The sequence below is a fragment of the Malania oleifera genome, chromosome 6 (assembly GCF_029873635.1).
Source record: "Malania oleifera isolate guangnan ecotype guangnan chromosome 6, ASM2987363v1, whole genome shotgun sequence".
NCBI lineage: Eukaryota > Viridiplantae > Streptophyta > Magnoliopsida > Santalales > Ximeniaceae > Malania > Malania oleifera.
The window spans coordinates 73,907,264-73,930,640 of record NC_080422.1 but is presented as its reverse complement, the minus strand read 5'-3'; the positions used below and the strand labels follow the sequence as shown (position 1 = coordinate 73,930,640).

Here is a 23,377-nt window from a genome sequence, read left to right as displayed (position 1 = left end):
TGCATATGCAGTTAAAGAAGAAGAAGAAGAAGAAGAAGCATGTGAAGTAGAGATAAAGAGAGAGGCAGTTGTTGCCACAAAAGAAAGGGGGTCAGTTAATTGGGAAAGGCAAAGGCTCAAACGCTTCCTCCCTGCCTGCTTTTAAAATGGAAAATGATTTCCCATCATTTGTCACCAATCAAACATTTTGGAGTTTTTTTTTTCAAATTTAAACTTATTTTAATTAAAAATATTTAAGAAAAGTACGGGTGGAACTTTATTTTCACGATTGATGCGTCTTAAAAGACGTTAGATGATCCATCATTTTTTAAAGAAGAGACGTTGGATGTTTTAGTGTTTTGTAATAAAAGACGCTGGATGGTCCAAAGTTTTTTAATAAAAGAAGATGAATGATCCAGAGTCTTTTGTTTTGGGAGAGGTCACCGCCCGCTGACGCATGACGCCTAAAAAATGCCGCTTGAAGTAACGTTGTTTTGCTTTGATATTTTATTTCTTACTCCCTCTCTCTACAATTTGTAAGGAGGCCGAGAGTGAAGATAACAGTGAGGACCCGCGCGGGGGGGGGGGGGGGGGGGGGAAGGGTACATAAGAGGCGATCTGACGTAAAGTGAAGTTGCTGGTGAATGTTGGGTTTGGATTGTACAATCTAAACATTCTGCAACAAAATACAATCCGAACGTTGGGAAGGTTCGGATTTTGAATTTGTGTTTGTTTGTAGTAGAAATTAGTATTTGTAGGTTGAATTTGGTTATATTGAAGTATATTTGGTGATTTGAAGCATCCTTTGAGAACCCCCAATTTGAGGTTAAGGTTTTTTCATGTTTGAATTTTTGCATATTAAATTTATTTGAATAAATGATGAATGCATATGAAATTTTGTGTTTGACAGCATGAAATTATATTCTATGATTTGTATTCTTTTAATCTTTTATTTTTGTTACAACATCTTTGATAGCTTGGAATTAGATTTTATGATTTGAATTTTTAATTTTTTGTGGTAAAACTTGAGGTGCTTGTTGTGCTGAGATTAAAAAAATTGAGTTTGTGAGTAAGATATTTCTAAAAGATTGAAATTACATCCTTTTAGCATTTCATCCCATAGTGCTATGTTTGCCTCATCCGGCTATAAATTGATGCCTAACTGATATTTCCCCTACAAGAGTCTCGGTGAATCTTCAAACCATTTATTTATGAATTGCTCATTTACTACTAAGATCCAAGCTTATTTTTTGAATTTTCTGCAGCTTTTGTTGGGTTATAATGAGTTTTATTTTTTATTTTTTAATTTTTTTTATTTACATAGGAACTCTAGCCGCCAACGAGCCATTCAGACCCCCTAATACGACACCAAACCTACGAATCAGCGTCCTCCTCCCCTAGGTCTTGCTGATCAGGCTAAAGTCAGGATGCGGACACGGCTTCTGTGCATCAGTTGGACGTTCGGCCAACCCAACTCCCGAAACACATCTTTATTACCATCCATGGTCCTCGCTGGCTTACAGAGAACTCTCACCATCCACGGTCCCTGCTATAGATCGAAAGTATGGTCTTCATTTCACGGAACTATTTGTTAGGAAGTTTAGAAGGGAAGAAATTAACATTACTTAATAGAGAGGAGCTAGACTCCTAGAAAATAGCAGGGAAGTTGCTGGTGAATGTTGGGTTTGGATTGTACAATCTAAACATTTTGCCACAAAATACAATCCGAACGTTGGGAAGGTTCGGATTTTGAATTTGTGTTTGTTTGTAGTAGAAATTAGTATTTGTAGGTTGAATTTGGTTATATTGAAGTATATTTGGTGATTTGAAGCATCCTTTGAGAACCCCCAATTTGAGGTTAAGGTTTTTTCATGTTTGAATTTTTGCATATTAAATTTATTTGAATAAATGATGAATGCATATGAAATTTTGTGTTTGACAGCATGAAATTATATTCTATGATTTGTATTCTTTTAATCTTTTATTTTTGTTACAACATCTTTGATAGCTTGGAATTAGATTTTATGATTTGAATTTTTAATTTTTTGTGGTAAAACTTGAGGTGCTTGTTGTGCTGAGATTAAAAAAATTGAGTTTGTGAGTAAGATATTTCTAAAAGATTGAAATTACATCCTTTTAGCATTTCATCCCATAGTGCTATGTTTGCCTCATCCGGCTATAAATTGATGCCTAACTGATATTTCCCCTACAAGAGTCTCGGTGAATCTTCAAACCATTTATTTATGAATTGCTCATTTACTACTAAGATCCAAGCTTATTTTTTGAATTTTCTGCAGCTTTTGTTGGGTTATAATGAGTTTTATTTTTTATTTTTTAATTTTTTTTATTTACATAGGAACTCTAGCCGCCAACGAGCCATTCAGACCCCCTAATACGACACCAAACCTACGAATCAGCGTCCTCCTCCCCCAGGTCTTGCTGATCAGGCTAAAGTCAGGATGCGGACACGGCTTCTGTGCATCAGTTGGACGTTCGGCCAACCCAACTCCCGAAACACATCTTTATTACCATCCATGGTCCTCGCTGGCTTACAGAGAACTCTCACCATCCACGGTCCCTGCTATAGATCGAAAGTATGGTCTTCATTTCACGGAACTATTTGTTAGGAAGTTTAGAAGGGAAGAAATTAACATTACTTAATAGAGAGGAGCTAGACTCCTAGAAAAGCTCTTTTTTCATTTTAAGAGATTTATTTTCTTTGGCTCATTGAGCCCCAGAATTTAAATCTTTTTCCTTCCTTGTTTCTTGTTTCCCCTTTCTTCTATTTCATTTCAATTTCTTGTTGATTTTCTTTACCTCTTGTATGCTTTAATAATATTTTTATCTATTTTTTTAAAAAATTATTTTGGGTAAATTGACTTATGTACAAGTTCAAGGATTCAACATTAGAAGAGAGCCGACAATTGGTATGCATTTAATAATTTGTGATTTTTGATTTTGTGATCATGAGGTAATGTAATATTCTCATTGAATTACTTATGATCTATGTTGGGAAAAGACAATCCTATAAGAAATCAGTTAATTTGTATCTTCATATCTAGCCAAAACATGAATTAATTGATTCAGTTAAAAAAAATTTGATTGCTTTTAATCTTCCATTAAATATACATTTGAATTCGAATTTCTCACCATTTTCAAGACTTCACATTCTATTTACATAATCATTATTATTTATGATTTTCTAATTCAATCATTATTGTTTATAAATTTTCTATTCAAAGTCACTAACCAACACATCTATTGTATATTTTAGAACTGTGATATAATATAATGGATGCATGAATTTGAATTTACAACCCATATGAGCATATATGATTGTAATGTGAATACTTTCAAAAGATTACATTTTCAGTTTCATTTACACAAAACTATAAGGAAAATCACGTGGGTTGGACAAATTTTTTGTTAAGATTTGCATTAGTATGCAGCCATTACTCCTATTATTGTTTTTTCCTTATACAATTTTTCTAAATGCACAAATATGTTTAAACATTAATAGATACATACTTTTATATTCTAGATTTAGAAAAATACACATACAAATATTTTCTTGTTTTTATTTTCGAAGAATATGTTAAGCACATTGTATTTGTTAAAGTTAAAAATGACAACTGTATGCATATTTATGTTTGATTAATTATGGTAGAAATGTCTGCAACTTGACATTTTGGTTATAACTATGAAAACAAATGAGTTTATTTCATTTATATCAATTTTTTGAATGTGAAATATAACTATATTTTCTTGAGGCAAGTTTGGCTTTGACTAGTCTATTAAAGTATGGATAGAGAGGTAACTTTATACAGGGATGTCAATGAGGGAAGGGCATGCGGAAATAATCATTCCCACAAATAAAATCTTTAGTTATGAAACATGAACGTAGGAATATAAAAAAAAATTAATGAAAAGTTTTTACAATTTTTGGTTAATTTCACAAACCAAACACCACTTTAAAGAATCTTATGCTCTTGATAGTGATAAACTACGAAAAGAAAGCAAAAATGAATGGGCCTCCTATATCTTGGGCCAATGGCCCAAAACAGAAAATGGAATTAGGTAGGCCCATAGTTTTATATTGAAAGCCATGAGTTTGAGTTGGCCACAGTTGATCACTTTACCACATCCACACGTGTCTCCAATGGTATGAAAAGGATGAGTTATATACGTCTGTCTATTAATTAAATATTTTCTCGTAATGTTATTGTTAGGTAAGATTACAATCAAGTCGGTCCAAATCGAGTCAACTTTAAACATACTTTACTTATTTAGTAAATGAGTTTTAAAATTAAATTTATGTTGAACTTTTTTAATAAGTAGGGGTAACAAAACAGGTTAGTGGGTCGAGTTTGGACGAGTTATAAATGGATAGGGATTAAACGAGTTTGGGTTTGGGTTGACCCATTTATTAACTGGTGATTAATATACGAACTCAAACCCGTCCGTTTAATAAATAGGTACCCGTTAAAAATCTATTTAAAAATACTATTTATTTATTTTTAATTTTTTAAAGCATTTCATGTAAAGTGACATAAATTTTTTTTTTTCAAAAAAACAACACTTTTTATTTTATTTATTAATATCTTAACAAAAAAAGTGCATCTCTTATATATATATATATATATATATATATATATATATAATTAAATGGGTCACTCGGTGGGAACCCAATCCAAATTGCCAAACCCACCTAACACGTTCATTAAATGGGTCAAGTTCAGATTGACCCGTTTACCCAAACTTGATTTAAACGAGAGGGTCACGGGTCACCCTGTGGGTTCCGATTCATTTTGCCACCCCTATTAATAAGCAAGTCGAGTTCATATTCGACTTATTTATTAAATTAGTCTTAAAGAATCAAATATAATCTTGTTCATATTTTCATCAATTTTCTATGAAATTTATTAGAATTAAGCTCAAAATTACTCATTAATGTAAACAAAGAAACAATTTAATACATTTGCAATAGGTATAATATTTTGATTTGCCTTTAATTTGTTGTCTTATATGTATATCTAATGAAAAAAATATTAAAAGGTAAATAATAATAAGTAGGGAAGTGCTGAGAGAAAAAAATATATATTGCCAATTTAAAATTAATTTTGGACTGAATTTACAAATCAACAAGCTCTTAATGAACTAAAATTTTTAGTTTATATATAAATAGGTTTATGAACTAGATGAGTCAATTAATGAACCTATTAAACAAAATTATTGTGTGAACTAGTAAACAAACTAACTTGTAAGTTTATTAAATGAACTAATTTGCAAGCTTAATGAACTAAGTATCATCTCAATGAAGCTCGATTTCATTTAATTTTTGAATCTCAAATATAATATTTGTACTTGTGCTAATAAATACGTTTAACCACTCGTTAATAAAATTAGTGTCCCATAGATTTTAAACAAATTTACTTATCATCACTCTTAAGTGTCAAAAACAATATACAAAGTAAATTATCCTAATAGATTGTTTTTACATTATGATTTTAATTACTTAAATGAATGTTATAGTGATCATAAGGTATAAAAAAAAAAGCAAAGAAGTATAAAATATTTCCCCCACTAAATTTTATCTTTATACAGGTTGATTAGATTATTGAATAATGTTATACTCACCTACAAAACATTACATTTTACCATTGTTTTAAATAATTGTATTATATACATAATATAATATTTACAAAACAACAACAACAACAACAATAAAAACAAAACCAAGCCTTAAGTTCCACTAAGCGGAGTCGGCTATATGAACCCTTTTCGCCAATTTATGCAATCATGGACCATTTCTTTTGATAGATTCAAAGATATTAAATCCTCACTCACTATCTCTTTCCAAGTTATTTTAGGTCCACCACTACCCTTTTTACTGCTCACACAATAACTAACTCACTCTTCATTACTAGTGCACTATCTAGCCTAAGTTGCAAGTGTCTATACTATTTGAGTCGTCCCTACAATCTTATTTTCTATAGGAACTATACCTAATTACTGCGAATATGTTCATTTATTAATTTATCTTTTAATGTTATACCACTCATCCATCTAAGCATTCTCATCTCGACAACTTTTACTTTTTGAATATTTTGTTTTTTCGTTGTCCAACATGCTGATCCATATAGCATAGGTGGGCTTATAGTTGTCCCATAAAACTTCTCTTTTAATTTTTAAGGGTATTCTATGATTACAAAGCACACTTAAAGCACTTCTCCATTTTACCCATCCTGCTTTAACTTTATGCATTACATCATTTTCGATTTCTCCTTCAGTTTGCATAATAGATCAAATGTATCAAAATCTACAAGTGCTCTTTATTTTTTCATCATCAAGTTTAACTTTGTCTCCAGTATTCCTCCTACCATTATTAAAATTACATTTCATATATTCTGTTTTATTTATACTTATCCTAAAACCTCTAGATTCCAAAGCTTCTCTCCATAATTCTCACTCAACCTCTACTTCGTCCCTAGTTTCATCAATTAATACAATATCCTCTGCAAAAAACATATACCATGAAACCTCATTTTGAATATTCTTAGTCAGTTGATCTATCACTAAAGTAAAAAGAGAAGGCCTTAAAGCAGATCCTTAATGTACACTTATGGTAATTGGAAATTCTCTAGTTTCTCTATCTATAATCCTTATACTAGTTATTACTACATCGTACATATCCTTAATGACATCAGTATACCCACATATACTTTTTTTTTTCTTCTAAAACCCACCATAGAACTTCCCTAGACATCCTATCATATGCTTTTTCTAAGTTAATAAATACCATATGTAAGTCCTTCTTCTTTTCCCTAAACTTTTCCATTAATTTTCTTAAAAGATATATAATTTCTGTGGTAGATCTCCCAAATATAAAGCCAAATTGATTTTCTGAGACCTTTATTTCTAACCTTAATCTTTGTTCAACTACCCATTTCTATAGTTTTATCGTATAACTCATAAGTTTAATTCCACGATAATTATTACAATTTTGAATATCTCCTTTATTTTTGTATATAGGTATTAAGGTGCTTTTCCTCTATTCATTTGACATTATCTTAATTTTAATAATTGTGTTAAATAAATTAGTTAACCATATAATTCTGTTATCACCTATGAATTTCCAAACTTCAATTGGGATGCTATCTTGGTCCTATAGTTTTCCCATTTTTCATCTTTTTGAGTGTAAACTTAACTTCGTTAACTCTAATTTTGCGAATCAATTTTATATTTTTAGTCTTTTCCTAATTTGACAATTATAAGTTTAAGTCTTCTATTTAGTTTTCATTAAACAACTTACTAAAGTAATTTCGCAATCTTTTTTATTGTCTTCCTCCTTAACTAGACAATATCATCTTCACTTTTTATATATTTTACATTTCCTAAGTTGTTACTCTTCCTTTCTCTAGTTTTAGCAAGTTTAAATATATCTCTTTCCTTTTTTTTTTTTTGTATCTAATCTATCATACAAACTATTAAATGATCTGTATTTAACCTCACTAACGGCATTTTTTGCATCTTTTCTCGATTCTTTATACTTTTCAAAAGTTATCCCTGTTTCCACATTTTTGCTATGTTTTATAACAAAATTTATTTTTGTCTTTATGACTTTTTGTACATTTTTATCCCCCCACTAACTTTGTTTACTATTTGAAAATCTTCCCCTTGATTCACCTAAAATCTCTTTTGCTATTCTTTTAATAGAGCTAGCTAATTTACTCCAAAGAGTATTTGTATCCATCTCGTCCTCTATAGTCCAATCCCCATTTTGATAATTTTATCTTTGAATTTTATTATATTTTCTCCTTTTAAGTTCCACTACCTAGTTCTCTTACACTGGTTTATTTTATCATTTTTCTTCTATTTTTTAGTACAGATATCTAACACTAAGACTTTATGTTGTGTGGTTAGGCTTTCACCTAGAATAACTTTACAATCCTTGTATAATAAACGATTTATCATCCAAGTTAAAAAAAAATCTATTTGACTTCTATTTTTTCTACTTTTAAAGGTTATTAAGTGTTCTTCTCTCTTCTTAAAACAAGTATTCATTATACTAAAATCATATGACATAACAAAGTCTAAGATCATCTCCCTAGGCTCATTTTGTTGACGTTTTGAGTCCTATTCCATTTTGATAATGACAAATCACAACATCTCATTCATGTGTTAAGTGAATGAACAGGATTAAGTTTTAGAAAACATAAATGGCTGATGTAAAATGGAACCTATGAAGCATTCATTTCAAGACATCTCTTGACACATTCCATGGCATTTTGAAGAGCATAGCTTGAAGACATATGTTTTTGAGTTGTAATGCATTTAGATTCAATTGTACAACCATGTCTCATTTGATATGATGTGAAGCTCATTAATGACCTTACATTGACCTTAGGATCTCAAGTTTTCAAAGAAAACCTTTTTATTAAAAGTGATAAACAAATACAAAATGTTTGAAATAAGTTTGAAATTGAAAATGATTGAAAATATCAAAAACAAGATATGGCCGTTATGAGACTATTGGGGCATTAAAGTAATATTTAATTTCAAAATTTATGACCAATTAATGCTTCTAAATGCTTGAACCCGAGAGTTCCAATCGACTAAACTGAGGTTCAATCAATTGAACCCAAGGCGATTTTCCATTTTAGCACGATTCGGTCGATTAACCAATTATCCGATCAACCAAATCATAAAGGGAAGAACTTTGGTTGACCAGGCATTGTATCCGATCAACTGAACACCTTATGTTTTTGAGATTTTCTGTCGTTTTCAATTTTAAACTTATTTCAAACCTTTTGTATTTGTTTATCATTTTTAATAAAAAGGTTTTCTTTGAAAACTTGTGATCCGAAGGTCATCAATGAGCTTCACATTAGATCAAATGAGATATTATAAAGATCACATGGCTCAACTTGGTGTATCCCCTTTTGGTGAGGGACAATCATCTTCACGCCCTCTGATCTTTCGTGGTGTTAAGTATATGTTTTGGAAACAAAGAATGATAATTTTTCTTCAAAACATGGATTTGAGAGTATAGAGAGTTGATGCCAAGGGAGACTATATACCTATGAAAACTATTGAAAATAAAAGTATTCCTAAAATTGAGGATGATTTGAGTGAAGATGACATGAAGTTATTGCAAGTAAATGCTAGTGCTATGAATGGTTTATATTGTGCTTTAGATGCAAATGAATTTAATAGAATCATGGCTTGCAAAAATTCTAAAGAGATTTGGGATAAATTAGAAATCACATATGAAGGAACTACAGATGTTAAGGATAGTCGTAATGATATACTCACAAGTGAATATGAAGGTTTCAAAATGACTCCTAATGAATATATACAATCTATGTACACTAGATTCACACACATTATAAATTCTCTAAATGCTTTTAGAAAAACTTATTCTACTTATAAGATGATCAAGAAGGTACTCAGAGGATTACGTCCAATTTGGGAACCAAAAACAACAACTATAGATGAAGGGAGAAATTTGAAAGAAATGACGCTAGACGAGCTCATTGGATCCCTCATCACTTACAAAATGGCCATCAACGAAAGGATAAATGAGCAGAGTAAAACAAAGAAGGTTACAACTCTCAAAGCTTCTGTAAGTAGCTCCACTAAGGAAGGTGATCAGGACACTGACGAAGACATGACCTTGCTAACAAAAAAATGAGTAAGTTCTTTAAAGAGAACAAGAGATTTGCTAGAAAATATTGGGGCTCGAGAACAGAAAGAGGAGAATCAAGTAATAGAGAACAAAATTCAGATCCTCCAACGTGCTACAATTGCAAAAAGGTTGGACAGATCAAGCCAGAGTGTCCATTGCTTAAGAAGGACTCCAAAAAGAAAAAGAAGGCAATGAAAGTTGTCACTTAGTACAAACCAAGTTCCAGAATGAAGTTGCGAATCTGTGCCTAATGGCACATAGCAATCATGAGGTACAATCTTCTTCTTCCTTCACCTCATATTATTCTAGTGATGATTCTATAAATGATAGCATGCCGTCATAAGAAGAATTGCAAAAGGATTATCTTCGTGCTCATAAAGTTCTTGAGAAAATAACTAAAAAGAAAATTGCTTTGAAAAATAAAAATAAAGAATTATCAAAGTTTTTAGAAAGTTTAAAGGAATCTTATTCCACCTTGATAAAAGAAAAGGATTTGAAAATTGCAAGCCTAGAAGCAAAACTGGAAGATGAATCTAAAATCATTTACTAATTTATAGAAAGAAAAAGCAATTTTGAGAAACTCCTAGGTGCTCAAAGAAAATCTTTACAAAAAGGAAGGAATTGGCTTCAAATGGAAAAGAAAATAAGAAACAATATATATATATATATATATATATATATATATATATATATATATATGGGTTATTTTGTAAGGGAATCAAAATCATATACTCCCTCAAAAATTTCTTATATGCATGCATGCAACATGTTTTATGTGCAAAAGGAAAGGCCACAAAAAATTTGACTACCCTTTCAAAAATAAGAATTCTAAGTCTAAGATGGTTTGGAAAATAAAAGGAGAATAAAATGCTAACCCAAAAGTGTTGGCCTTACAAGGCTTAACATCTTGTTTTGATGCTAACAAACAAGTAGAACTTAACATGCTTTGTTTCAAAGAAGGATGATCAATATGAAGCTTAAAGTATGGATTCAAAAATGGATTTAAAGATAAAGTTTGAAGATCATAAGAGCATGGGGATTAAAGAGAACTTGATGAAAGCTCAAAGAAAGATGAAGCAAACATAAAAACCTCAAGGAATTCAAGAATTGAAAATTTGAAAGAGTTTATAGGAAATTTCATGTAAGTATTTCAAAGAATTTCAATATGGATGCTTGAATCTCTTAGGTAAATTTATTGGACCTAGATACCTTTGAACATACTTGGAAAATATTTTTATAAGGTCAAAAATTATTTCAAAAAGGTTAGAATCATTTTTCGAATAAAAAGCACCAAAAAAAGGATTTTCCAAATGCTGTTAATTTTTCTACATCCGCATTGAGGTGCATTTTTCTCTATCACAAACTCCTTATTTTAAAAAGTATTCAACATGAAAGTTGTATTATTTTCTCTTAGCTTTCGTGTGACACCAAGCTCGTTAAATTTGGAGTTATACAGAAAAAATTTTTGACCAAAATACTGAAGGGTATTTGAAGCTCACAACAGTGTTGTGTTCCACCAGTAAACTGCCTAAACCATTACAGGCACCTGGGTGGTCAAGCTAAGCAACTAGCTGTGTCCTGGCAGGCGACTGCCACCCTGTTGCCCCTATTGCTCCTTTAAAATAGAATTTTAAAAAACTCAACGGAAACATTTTTTAAATGGTTTGCTTGAGGCTCAAACTTTGTAAAAACTTGGGGAATACCCCAAGTCACTTGGGGATCAAGTTACATACTTTTTCAAGTTTATAAATAAGCCTCAAAGATCATTGAATCAATACACCAAGAATTCAAATTCTGCAAAAATTCAAAATCTCTTTCAATTGCTCTCAAATTCTCAAGGCTCTCTCTTATTCTCAACTTGCATGAATTCAACTAAGTTTTTGCTAATCTTCTTCCACTGGAATTGTGCTACAAATTCTATATCTTTCAATCATTGATAGAATTAATCGGTGACATACTTCATTGAGCTTCAAGTTAAATTCCCTATTGTTATTTACTTTGAAATATATTTGTACTGAAAATTGTTGTACTAATCAGCTCTTTGTGTGAGCAAATTCTTTGTATACAAATATTTGATTTGTATCTTGTAGATTGACGAATTCAAGGATTGTTTGGATCGTTGGCTAAGCAAGGGGATATTGCTTAGAGAGGCGGGCTCTAGCCTATGTAAGGAGTGATCGAACGAGGGTATATCGTTTGGAAAAGGCGTGCTCTAGCCTTAACCAAGGAGTGTTGTAAAGGTATTGTTACGCCTGTCAAAGGAAAAGGTTTAGTGATCCTTTGGTGGTTTACCAAAGGCGAGGACGGAGGTTGGGTATAAATCAAACCTCATAAAAATCTCTATCTCACTCTCTCTTTCCCTTACTCTTTATTTTCAGCATATTTAAATTGCGTGGATGGTTTAATTGATAATCATACATACTACGTAATATAGAAATCAAAAAAATTTGAATTCTAAATTTGATTTGGGTTGCGGAAACCAAAAGGGAGTACATTGGTCATACCATATCTTATGGAAACCATACCGGAGTACGTTACTTGGTTAACATCCCAAAGATAAAATAATTGAGAGTTTATTTGAATTCTGAATATTGAGAAGAGTATCGATATTGTGTTGATTGGATTTCATATTATACATCATATTAAAGAAGCAAATCTATTACTACATGGCTTGATTCTATTTATAACCAAGGCTGACAACAAAAGCAAAAAGTTGAATTTAATATATTGATATATTGTGGTTGAATGGTTTAAAGTTTGAATGTGTTTATATTCCAAAGAGTGTTGAATCTTGCATACTTCCATTAATCTAATAGTGCTGCAATTAACTTATACTTGGGAAATTAATTGGTTGTTTGATTCGAATATTGTGCTTAATTGATTGGTTGTTTAATAGTGTTGTTGATTGTATAAAAGAAACTAAGTTCTTGTATGATTGACAAATTAAAAAAAACAAGTCAAGAATTGGTTTAAATAAATAAAAGAAGTTTAAGGATTCTTAAAAGTAATTAAAAGAAAATTTTAAAATCCAATTCACCCCCACCCTCTTGGGACTACACCTTGTTTTTCAAAAAGGGCCCAATAAAATTTGGGTACCAAAAGTAGTTACCTAAGTTTATTTTGTAGGTATGCTTCAGGATGTCCTCCTCAAGGGATAAATGGTATATGGACAGTAGATGCTCAAGACATATGACAGGAGATAAATCAAAATTTGCATCCATTACGCCAAAAGATGGAGGATACATCACCTTTGGAGATAATGCCAAAGGTAAAATTATCGGAGTCGGGAAGGTCAGTAAAGTACCTTCTCTTATAATTGATAATGTACAAGATAAATGCATTATTGAAAAATCATCTGAACATAAAGTACTCTTTGTTGCAAATCTTTATGAAAATGTATACACTATTAGCTTTGACAATTTAGTCTCAAAAGATGTAAAATGTTTTTCAACAATTAATGAGGCTAGTTGGTTATGGAACATGAGACTAGGACACACTAGCATAGACTTATTATCAAAACTAGTCAAAAAGAAAATTAGTTAAAGGTCTACCTAAACTGAATTTGTAAAAGATAAAATTTGTGACACATGTCAACTTGGTAAACAAACTAAGTCTAAGTTTAAAAAGGAAAAGTCATCTCCACTAGTAGGCCACTACAAATGCTTCACTTAGACTTATTTGGTTCAAATCAAGTACAGAGTCTAGGGCTATGCATTTGTCATTGTAGATGACTACTCTTGGTTCACATTGGTTCTATTCCTAGCATCTAAGGATGAAGCGTGTGAGAGGCTTGCCAAATTGTGTAGGAAAATCCAAAATGAAAAGCGCTATACAATCACACATATCCATAGTGATAGAGGAGGAGAGTTTAAAAATAAGGATATAGAGAACTTTTGTGATTTACATGACATATCCCATAACTTCTCAATACCTAAAACTCCTCAATAAAATGGAGTAATTGAGAGAAAGAATAGATCTCTACAAGAAATGGGTAGGACTATGTTAAATGAACACAAACTTCCCAAATACTTCTGGGAAGAAGTAGCAAGTACCACTTGCTATGTCACGAATAGAGTGTTAATTAGGTCAACTCTCAACAAAACTCCATATGAATTGTGGAATGGTTATAGACCAAATATCTCATACTTTCATGTTTTTGGGTGCAAATGCTTCATTTTAAGAGATAAAGATAACTTAGGAAAATTTGATGCAAAATCTGCTGAAGGAGTACTTCTTGGATATGCTATAAATAGTAAAGCCTATAGAGTTTTTATAGAAGAACCTTGACTGTTGTAGAATCTATAAATATGGTGTTTGATGCATCCAATCCATTTTCCAAAAAGAACGATGAAGATGATCTAGAAATAAGAAAAGTATTAGAGAACTTAACCATTGATAATGATGTTGAAAAGAGCATTGAAATGAAAGAAGCATCGAATAAGGATAATCAGATAGAAAGTAGGGTTCAAGAATTGCCTAAGGAGCGGAAATTTGTGAAAAAATCATCCTAAGGATCAAATTATTGGTGAACCTTCATGCGAAATAGCCACCCGTTCATCTCATAGAAATATGTGTAATTACATGGCATTCTTATCTCAAGAAGAGTCTAAGAATGTTCATGATGCAATTGAGGATGAATCATGGGTGTTGTCAATGCAGGAGGAACTAAATCAATTTGAAAAAAACAAAGTCTTGAACTTGGTTCCCATACCACATGATCATATAATTATAGGAACTAGATGGGTTTATAGAAATAAAAAGGATGAAAATGGGGTTGTAGTTAGAAATAAAGTTAGATTAGTAGCACAAGGCTATAACTAAGAAAAGGAATAAGTTTTGAGGAAACATATGCTCTAGTGGCTAGAATGGAATTCATTCGTATGTTGTTAGCCTATGCCTCTTTTAGAGATTTTAAGTTATATCAAATGGACGCTAAAAGTGCTTTTCTGAATGGCTACATAAATGAGGAAGTATATGTTGAGCAATCTCTTGGCTTTGAGAACCACAAACATCCAAACGATGTGTTTAAATTGTCAAAAACCTTATATGATTTAAAGCAAGCTCCTAGAGCTTAGTATGAAAGGCTAAATGGTTTTCTCTTAGATCATGGTTTCACAAGAGGAAAAATTGACACTACTCTCTTCATTAAATCTGAAAATGAAATATGCTCCTTGTTCAAATATATGTAGACGATATCATCTTTGGAGCAACTGATGAGGAGATGTGTAATGAGTTCGTCAAATGCATGCAAGATGAATTTTAAATGAACATGATGGGCGAACTTACATTCTTTCTTGGACTTCAAATCAAACAAGCAAAACATGGAACATTTTTTAACCAATCTAAATATGTAAAAGACTTGCTCAAGAAATATAACATGGAAGATGGAAAAATTCTAGGAACTCGTATTAGCACTTCCACTAAATTAATTTGATAAAGATGAGCATGGAATATCGATAGATGTTAAGTTCTATTGAGGCATGATTTGTAGTCGACTATATTTAATTGCAAGCAGACCGGACATAATGTTCAGTGTGTGTATGTGTGCTAGATTTCAAGTCGTAGCAAAAGAATCACACCTACTCGATATTAAGAGGATACTTAGATACCTCATTGGCACCATTGATTTAGGTTTATGGTATCCTAAGTACACCTCTTTTAAGATTGTGTTGGAATTGGTGTATTCCTAAGATGGGGGTGAATTAGATATTTAAAATTTTTTCTTAGGTTAAACTAGATTCCATAAGAAGTATTATATAAACTTAGGGTCTTTCTATGTAATCACAAATCCAATCAAATATTCAAACAATAAACATAAACATACAGGTGCAGAAAATAAATTGTAGAAAATAAACTAATACTAGATATGTTATCGGGGTTTGGCCAATACTACCTACGTCCCCGCCTCTAGCTCACAAGCCCTAGGATTCCACTAATGCTCATTTAATGGGTGGAGCGGCACCATTTACAACCAGATCAATTAACAGGGTTGACCTCAACCTACAATCGCACCTTACCAGGATAGTGCACCTAGCTTTCCTAACTGGGACTAAGCCAATCCGGGACTATTCACAAGGCTAGTCTCCCTCTTTCGATCATACGTCAAGAATATAACAGATAATCAAATAAAATATTTTATGCAAAAAAATATGCTTCTAATACAAGCAGATGTGTACAACACTACAACTCAAAATACACTAACGTATGATATGAAAATAAGCTCAATACGAGAATGGTGATTTTTCTCAAAATAACTTTTTGGAATCTTTGAGTAAAATGTATGCAGTGAATATTTCAAAGACTCAACCCCAAAAGATCTCTTCCCAAAAGATTTTCGAAAAACTTGTTCAAAGGAAGTTAGGGTTTTTTCTTTCTAATGATCTTGCAAAATAATGAACATCAATGTAAGCACAAATGCAAAAAGACTTTCCCAACACAAAATATATGTGCTCAAGTCTTTCATAGTAACAAATATAAATTTTCTCTCAATAATATTTATCAATAAAATATATGGGAGATTCAAGAAGCTAACTCTTAAAAGTAAATTTTCACAAACAAAGAACAAGTGAGAGTATGAGCTTTGGATGAAGAAAATAAATGCCCAAAGACTAATCAAATGCTCTCTTCAAAATGATTTTAAAAACAAGGAGTGTAAGAGAGTATGAGAAGTATATTTTGAAAATATTGGAAGTATTTGAGCAAAAAGAGGAGTTTGAGTATAAAAAATTTCAGAGAAATTTTCTTAATGATTTTTGCTAATCTCTGCTAATTAAGACAAATGAAGGGGTATATATAGACTTGGAGAAAAATATAACTGTTGGGGACACAGAGGTCATTTTAAAAAAATATTAATGATGTTTAATTAAAATTAACCTCGTTTACTTGCGGTAAAAAATTTACCAACCCGAGAGGTTCGGTTGACCATCTCACTAAGTTCGGTCGACCAGAGCATTTTTTAACTATAGGTTCGGTTGACCATCCAAAGGCGATTCTGAACCCCCCGAGGTTCCCCTCTTTTCAAACCCTAACTTCTCATTTTTCTCTCTAGAACCCAAAAACCCCATTTCCCTTCGATTCTTTCCATTTACCCAAAATCAAACCACAAAATCACTTTTTTGACTTGTGCTTACTCCATGGCTAGAAGAGATAAACACAAATCCACTAATGGAGAGGGTGAAAGTTCGAGAAGAAGCTTCATCTCCATCAATGTAAGGAGATGGTATAACAAGAAGCTCTGGGGTATAGAGCCCGTTCTCAGTAAGATCTTAGATTTAACATTCGTTAGTTTATAATTTTTCGAATGTGCTAGAGATGTTTATGACATTAAGTTGTATACATTCCTTCCCTACCAAACTAAAAGCATGTTTCCCCATTTGGTCTGCCTATTTTACACAAATATGGACCATCATCAAAATGGATTTTTCACCCAGGTCCTAGATAAAACATATAGGTTCGATGCCTAAATTTTGCCCGAAACCTTTGAAATAGAAAGGGGAACCTTTGAGTGCTCTAACCCTGGATCCTCTTAGATCATGGAGCAGGACTTCAAACCACAAGCCTTTTTTAATCGAGTAATCGAAAACCCTATCATGAACATAAACCATCATCTGACCTATAAAACCTTCACCTTAGAGGCCAAAGTGATCCACAATTTCATTTCGTACAATATGTAGCCGAAAAGTGGATCCCGGGTTTATGTATCCTATTTAGACTGCGTCATTATGTGGTTTGTGCTTATGGGGAGAAGGTTGACTTGCACACTCTCATCATAAAGTGGACGTTTGCCAAAAAATGGGAATCAGGTAGTGATGTCTTACAGAGGTATGTTAAATCGAATTTTTGAGAGGCTAGGACTTACTCGAGGATCAGCCTTGCTAGTCAAATACTGACCTAGTGACTTCTTCACCTCTACTACCATAAAACAAATGGGGTATGAATTAATTGGAGATGTCTGGGTTGCCAAGATGCCTCATCATATACAAATGGAAGAAGAGGCATTTGCACAACAGAATATCCCAAACCAGCCTCCCATGCCTATATAGGTTGATCAATCTTATGAAATTCTTACGACCATTGCATGACTCTCCGCATCCTTCATTGATTTCAGAGTGGATGTTGATGCCAAATTCACCCTAGTTTAGAAGGATATAAATGATATGAATGATCCCATCCAATCTAATCTTCAGATTCCTAACGACAGATTCAACAAGCTTGAGAGATCCTCAAAAGGAAAGGAACCTATGGAAACCAGTAGCAGTGAGGATAGCTCTTTAAAGGAAGATAATGGTGATGATTTGGTGCCGCATGATTGAGGGGGAACAGAAAATTTAAAATTTCATCTAATAAGCAATTTCAATTTATTGTACTTATTTTAAAACACTATCTTTTTTATTTATTTATTTATTTATTTATTTATTTTTTATGTTTTATGCATTTGTGAGAACAACACTAAAAAATATTGTCCATGATTTGTTGAATGTTTAAATTTATTTAATGGATAGTTAATTTCTTTTGATTATGGCATGAACTATTCTTGGACATACAGGATTGATTGTTACCATCTGCATGGTTGATGTAGAAAATGATGTGTATGTTCTTTAAATTGCTAAATATTTAAATGACCATCTGCATGGTTGATGCAGAAAATGATTTATCTGTCTAAACTGCTGAATATACAACTGAGCATCTACATGTTTGATGCAAAAATTGTGAACCGCATGCTGGATAGATGATTAGGATGATTGCATACTGGTTTAGTTGGATAGCATCTTCATGCTTGATGCAAAAACTTGTGAATTCCATGCTGATTAGTTGACTAGGGTATTGCATGCTGATTAAATGAACAAATTGAGAAATGCATGTTGAAAAGTTGACACTAGAATGTTGCATGGTAATTAAAAATATGCACAAACTGACACTTAACATTACATAAGCCTCATTTTGAACTCCAAATATCTTAATAGAACTTATGTAACATCAGAATAGTGACTTAATGGTTTATGGACATTTTCAAGTCTCACCTTGTTCAACATTTCATTTCAAACTTAAATGACCACTTATACTATTTTTGTGTACCAAACTGCAAGTCATCTAAGCCCACTTTTTATGTAAAAAATGAGGAGTTTATCATATAAAAGACTTTTCAAATCATGTTTGAAAATGATATTATTAGAACTTCAAGCTACTTAGCTTAGTCATTTTGCTGATGACAAAAGGGGAAGAAGTTTTTGAGCAAAATTGCAAAAATTCTTAAAATCCGTTTATAACTTGTGCTCTCCTACCTTTTGATTTTCAAAATTGACTTGAACTTATAAGAAGAGATTCTTTTTTTTACAAGGAAGAAATATTGAAACAAAATGGAATGCTAAAACAAAAACATGATACTTGCTACACAACCGTAATTATTTATATGTATCATGTGACTTAGTTTACCTCAATATTTTTTCAAAGTCATTTTTCAATACCAAATGCAAATTAAACTAAACTCAACTCAAATTGTTCAACTCAAAAAATTCAGAAGTCTTCAACTTGATCATGCTTGAATTGCATTGACTATTCTTTTAAAATCATGCATATTGTGAGAGGGAGCCTTGTCAGGCTAACCTCATTTTGCTCATGTATTTGTGATTACGCGTCAAAACTGCGTAATTGGGCATCTTAACCCGGGCTTTACGGTTTATATTTTTAATTAAATGCTCAAAATTGTCCAAAATTTTAACAAAGTGCAAAAATTATCATTCTTGAGTTTCATTGCACAATTTATGAATTTTTGATAATTTTTTATCGCAGGAAAATTTTCGGGAACCAAAACAGACACCTGTTCGTATTTTGTGCATAACTTTTCCTTCTGAGCTTCGATCGAGACGATTCAAATTTTTAGAGAAAGAGAAAAGGATTATCTACAACTTTTGTGTTTTGAGTTTTGCGAGAAACGGGCTCCAAAAGAGTCAGATTTGCGATGAACAGAGAATGAAAAAAAAATGAAAAAAATAAAGTTGCCGGGTCAACCCTTTCCAATTCGGGTTGGGTTGGATAACTGGGTCAGCTTGTTGGCTTCACGGGTCTAGGGCAGCTGTGGTTCCCTCTTCCCCTATTTAACGTCTTCTTCTTCTTCTTCTTCCTGGTGTGCGGGTGCCTCCACACCCTCTCCCTTTTAGCCTTTCATCTCTCGTTTTTGGATTTGTTTTTTTTTTTTCTTTTCTTTCTTGCTCTCTCACTTTGTTTTCTCTTCTCTCTTCTCTATTTCTTCCTGCAACCTTTCTTATCCTTCCCTTATACTCTTCTTTTCCTTCTTGTATTAGCTCCATCCCTCAGCTTCCTCTGTTTCCCGCACAGCCGCCAAGCCACTCCAGCATCTCCAGCGCACGGCCGCTGCCTTGTTGCCACCCAACGCACACCACAGCAGATCACCCAACAGCAGATCTCCCCCATAGCCGCATCTACTTCCTTGAAGAACCCGAGAGGACCAGCTGAACTTCCAGCCATCTTCAGCCCCTCTGCCCAGCCAATAGTTGTTCTCCTCTCCAGGCGCTCCACACTAGTCCGAACAGAACACCGCTAGATGCTAGCACCACAGCAGATAATAGGAGAAACTCCCACACCAATAGCTGTAGGCAGTCCCATCCACGAGCACCACAAGCATCCATGCAACTCCCGAGCCCCCCTACACAGTACCAGCAATCACAGCAGATAATACGGTGACTCACTCGAAAAATGAGCAGCTCGGAAGCTATCCCAAGTATAGGAGTTACGTCGTGTAATATTAAGCCCAAGGGCTAGATCGTCTCCTCAGGGAATGCATTTAATCTCAGATTCTACGTTCTTCCAATCGAAATTAAAAATGCACTGAACTCAGTTCAGATTCGGGTTTTTCAAGATAGTTCAATTTCACTTGTGACAAATTAAATGACACGCAATTTAAAACCCTAAACCTAAGAAGCACTCAATTAAAGAACAAACACAAGTACCCTTAAACTAATCAGGCAAGAATTGGGACATGCGTTAACTAAAGACGGTAACTTACGAAATTAAATCATGCAATAATGGAGACTCAATAGACACAACCACACACGGTAAAAACTGAATCTTTAACCAAATAAAAAAAATCGAACCAAAATTTAGTTTTAAAAACTTAAACACTACCCAAATATTATAAAAAAAACAAACTTTAACAAAGGGAACCTAACTAAATCAAACTGCAGTTAAAAATTAAATCTTTTTTTTTTGAAAGAAGGAATAACTAATTTAATAAAAACAAAACAACAAATAAATAAATAAACAGAAGAGAAGGAAAAATTGAATGTTGCTGGAATCCTTAATAAAAACTACAATGCTCAATTTAAAATTAAAAGTAGAGAGAAAGAAACAAATAAATAAAGAGAGGGAGATAGTGAGAGAAGAGAAAACAGAGAGAGCCTCGCGTCGGCTGGTATTGCTGGAGTGGCCGGACTGTGATGGAGTTGCAGGCAACAGGGAGGATCTCGAGTCTGCTGTAACTGGCCGAGACAGAGAAAAACAGAGCAGCAGTAGTTGCTGGTATTGGTGGAATGGATGGCCTTTGCTGGTGTTGCTGGGGCTGTCCTGTATTCTCGCGAGTATCTTCTCAGGTTCTGCTGTGTGGTCTCCTCGGGTTCCAGCTGGTGGGGCAGTGGCCGTAGAGCTGTGCTGTGTTCTCGGGTTCCAGCTGGTGGGGCAGTGGCGGGAGAGCTGTGCTGTGTACTCAGGACAGCTGCTGCTGGTATTGGTGGCACTCCGGTGGGTTGAGGAGTGCTGGGGTGGTCCGTGAAGCCGGAGCAGCAGGGAAGGAACAAGGAGAGGGAGAGACTGCAAGTGGTTAAGGAAAACAGGGGAAGAAGGAAAGGGAAACAGAGAAGGAGCAAAGCAGCAATTGAAAGAAAAAAAACGAAACCCAAGAAGAAGAAGAAGAAGAAGAAGAAGAATAGAGGAGAGCCGAGGAGAGGAGAGAAGAGCATTACCCTAGGAGCTGCACTGGAGGAGTTTAAAAAGAAAATACAGAAGCCTTACCCGGATAGCACTGACCCGACCCGGACATGCATGGCCGGGTCAGATCAAATATTCATTCAAATATATTTTTTATTTTCTCATTTTATTTGTTCTCAGTTCGTTGCAGATCTAACTCTTCTGGAGCCCATATCTCACAAAACTCAAAAATAGGAAAGTTGTAGATAATCCTTTTCTCTTTCTCTAGAAATTTGAATCGTCTCGATTGGAGCTCGGACGGAAAAGTTATGCATGAAATACAAACAGGTGTCGGTTTTGGTTCCCGTGAATTTTCCTGCGACAAAAAATTACCAAAACTTCATAAATAGTGCAATAAAGTTCAAGAATGATGATTTTGGCACTTTATTAAAATATTGGACAATTTTGGACATTTAATTAAAAATATAAACAGTAAAACCTGGGTTGAGATGCCCAATTACGCAGTTTTGACGCGTAATCACACCCCCCAACTAACGTTTTGCTAGTCTCTAGCAAATGACGTGAATGATTCTCAGGGTGGTGCCTATAACTACATACTCCGGTGATCATGAAATCAATACACATGCGACATAATTATATCACTTCACATATGAGAACATAACTGAATTTCACACAAGTTATTCATATTCAATGCACACGACTCCAAAGCACGTCACTCATGCAAGTTTCATCGTTTATATGTGATTTGAGAGTAGTATACTCACATGAAGTTAATCAGTGGCACATTCAGAGTTAATGCAATCATATAAGTTCAAGTATAAACAGGTAAACTCTTGAGGTGTGTGTGATGTGTGTGACTCAGTACACCTAGGACGCCAGTGGACACCTACAGAACGGTTGCTTTGACTCGGCCTAACTAGTATACCCTCAAGAACACTCAAAGAAAATGGGTTCACTCATCATATGTGAGGAGGAGTGTCACGATCAAACGTCCCACGTATTAAAAGGAACAACGCTAAGTATATGGAGTGGACTAGTCTAGAAAGGATCTAACCTATCTATGAGGTATTGGGTCCTTCACCCTAGCATCTTCTCACCTACTCGCCATATCCAACCGAGACCACCCTAGATCAACTCATTCACAAACTTGTCGTGAATACATCTGAGGCATTAACCGGTTGAAGAATCTTCATACGTGGAAAAATATGTGTCGTGTCCTTGATTCTTTGTGATATGTACTTTGGGCCGACATTGACATTTCATTTCATGCGCATGTGTATTGCTTATTCTTTTTTTTCCTGCTCATTCTTTATTTTCTATCTTTTCTTGAGCAATAAGGACAATATAACTCTTCTTTTGTAATCTTCAAACAATCAATGGGAATTGAGCTTGAATAGGAGTTCATGAATTAAGTTTATCTCTAGGGGTGGCTCAGCCTTCACATTTTGAGTAGGCTACAAGACCTAGGTTTCTATCTCCCCACTAGGTGTCACCTCTAGGCTAGCAAATCAAAACATAGACTAGTGTACAAAGAATCATCCAGAAAAAGAGAACTGAGTTCTGTGAACTCTAATTTGATATTAATGCTCAAAAGGACGATAAATAGCTCAAGGATATCTCACAAGGTGTCATAGTCTCCACGGGTGCTCTCTCAGTGCTCACAGGAAACCCTAAGTGCAATGAATCATGTGAATGTGTTTATTCAGCCTCATGAGATGCCGTATAAATACAGGAAATAATATAGTCAAATTAACATGAATGTACTATCAA

The 23,377-nt window shown here is 33.5% G+C and overlaps 1 long non-coding RNA gene across 1 annotated transcript; it reads left to right on the top strand.

Moving 5' to 3' along the window:
* The first annotated feature begins 515 nt into the window (after positions 1-515).
* On the top strand, positions 516-1,851 carry LOC131157932 (uncharacterized). Its single transcript, XR_009137353.1, has 2 exons — positions 516-687; positions 1,304-1,851. It is a non-coding gene; the product is annotated as an uncharacterized LOC131157932 (long non-coding RNA).
* Positions 1,852-23,377: the final 21,526 nt, after the last annotated feature.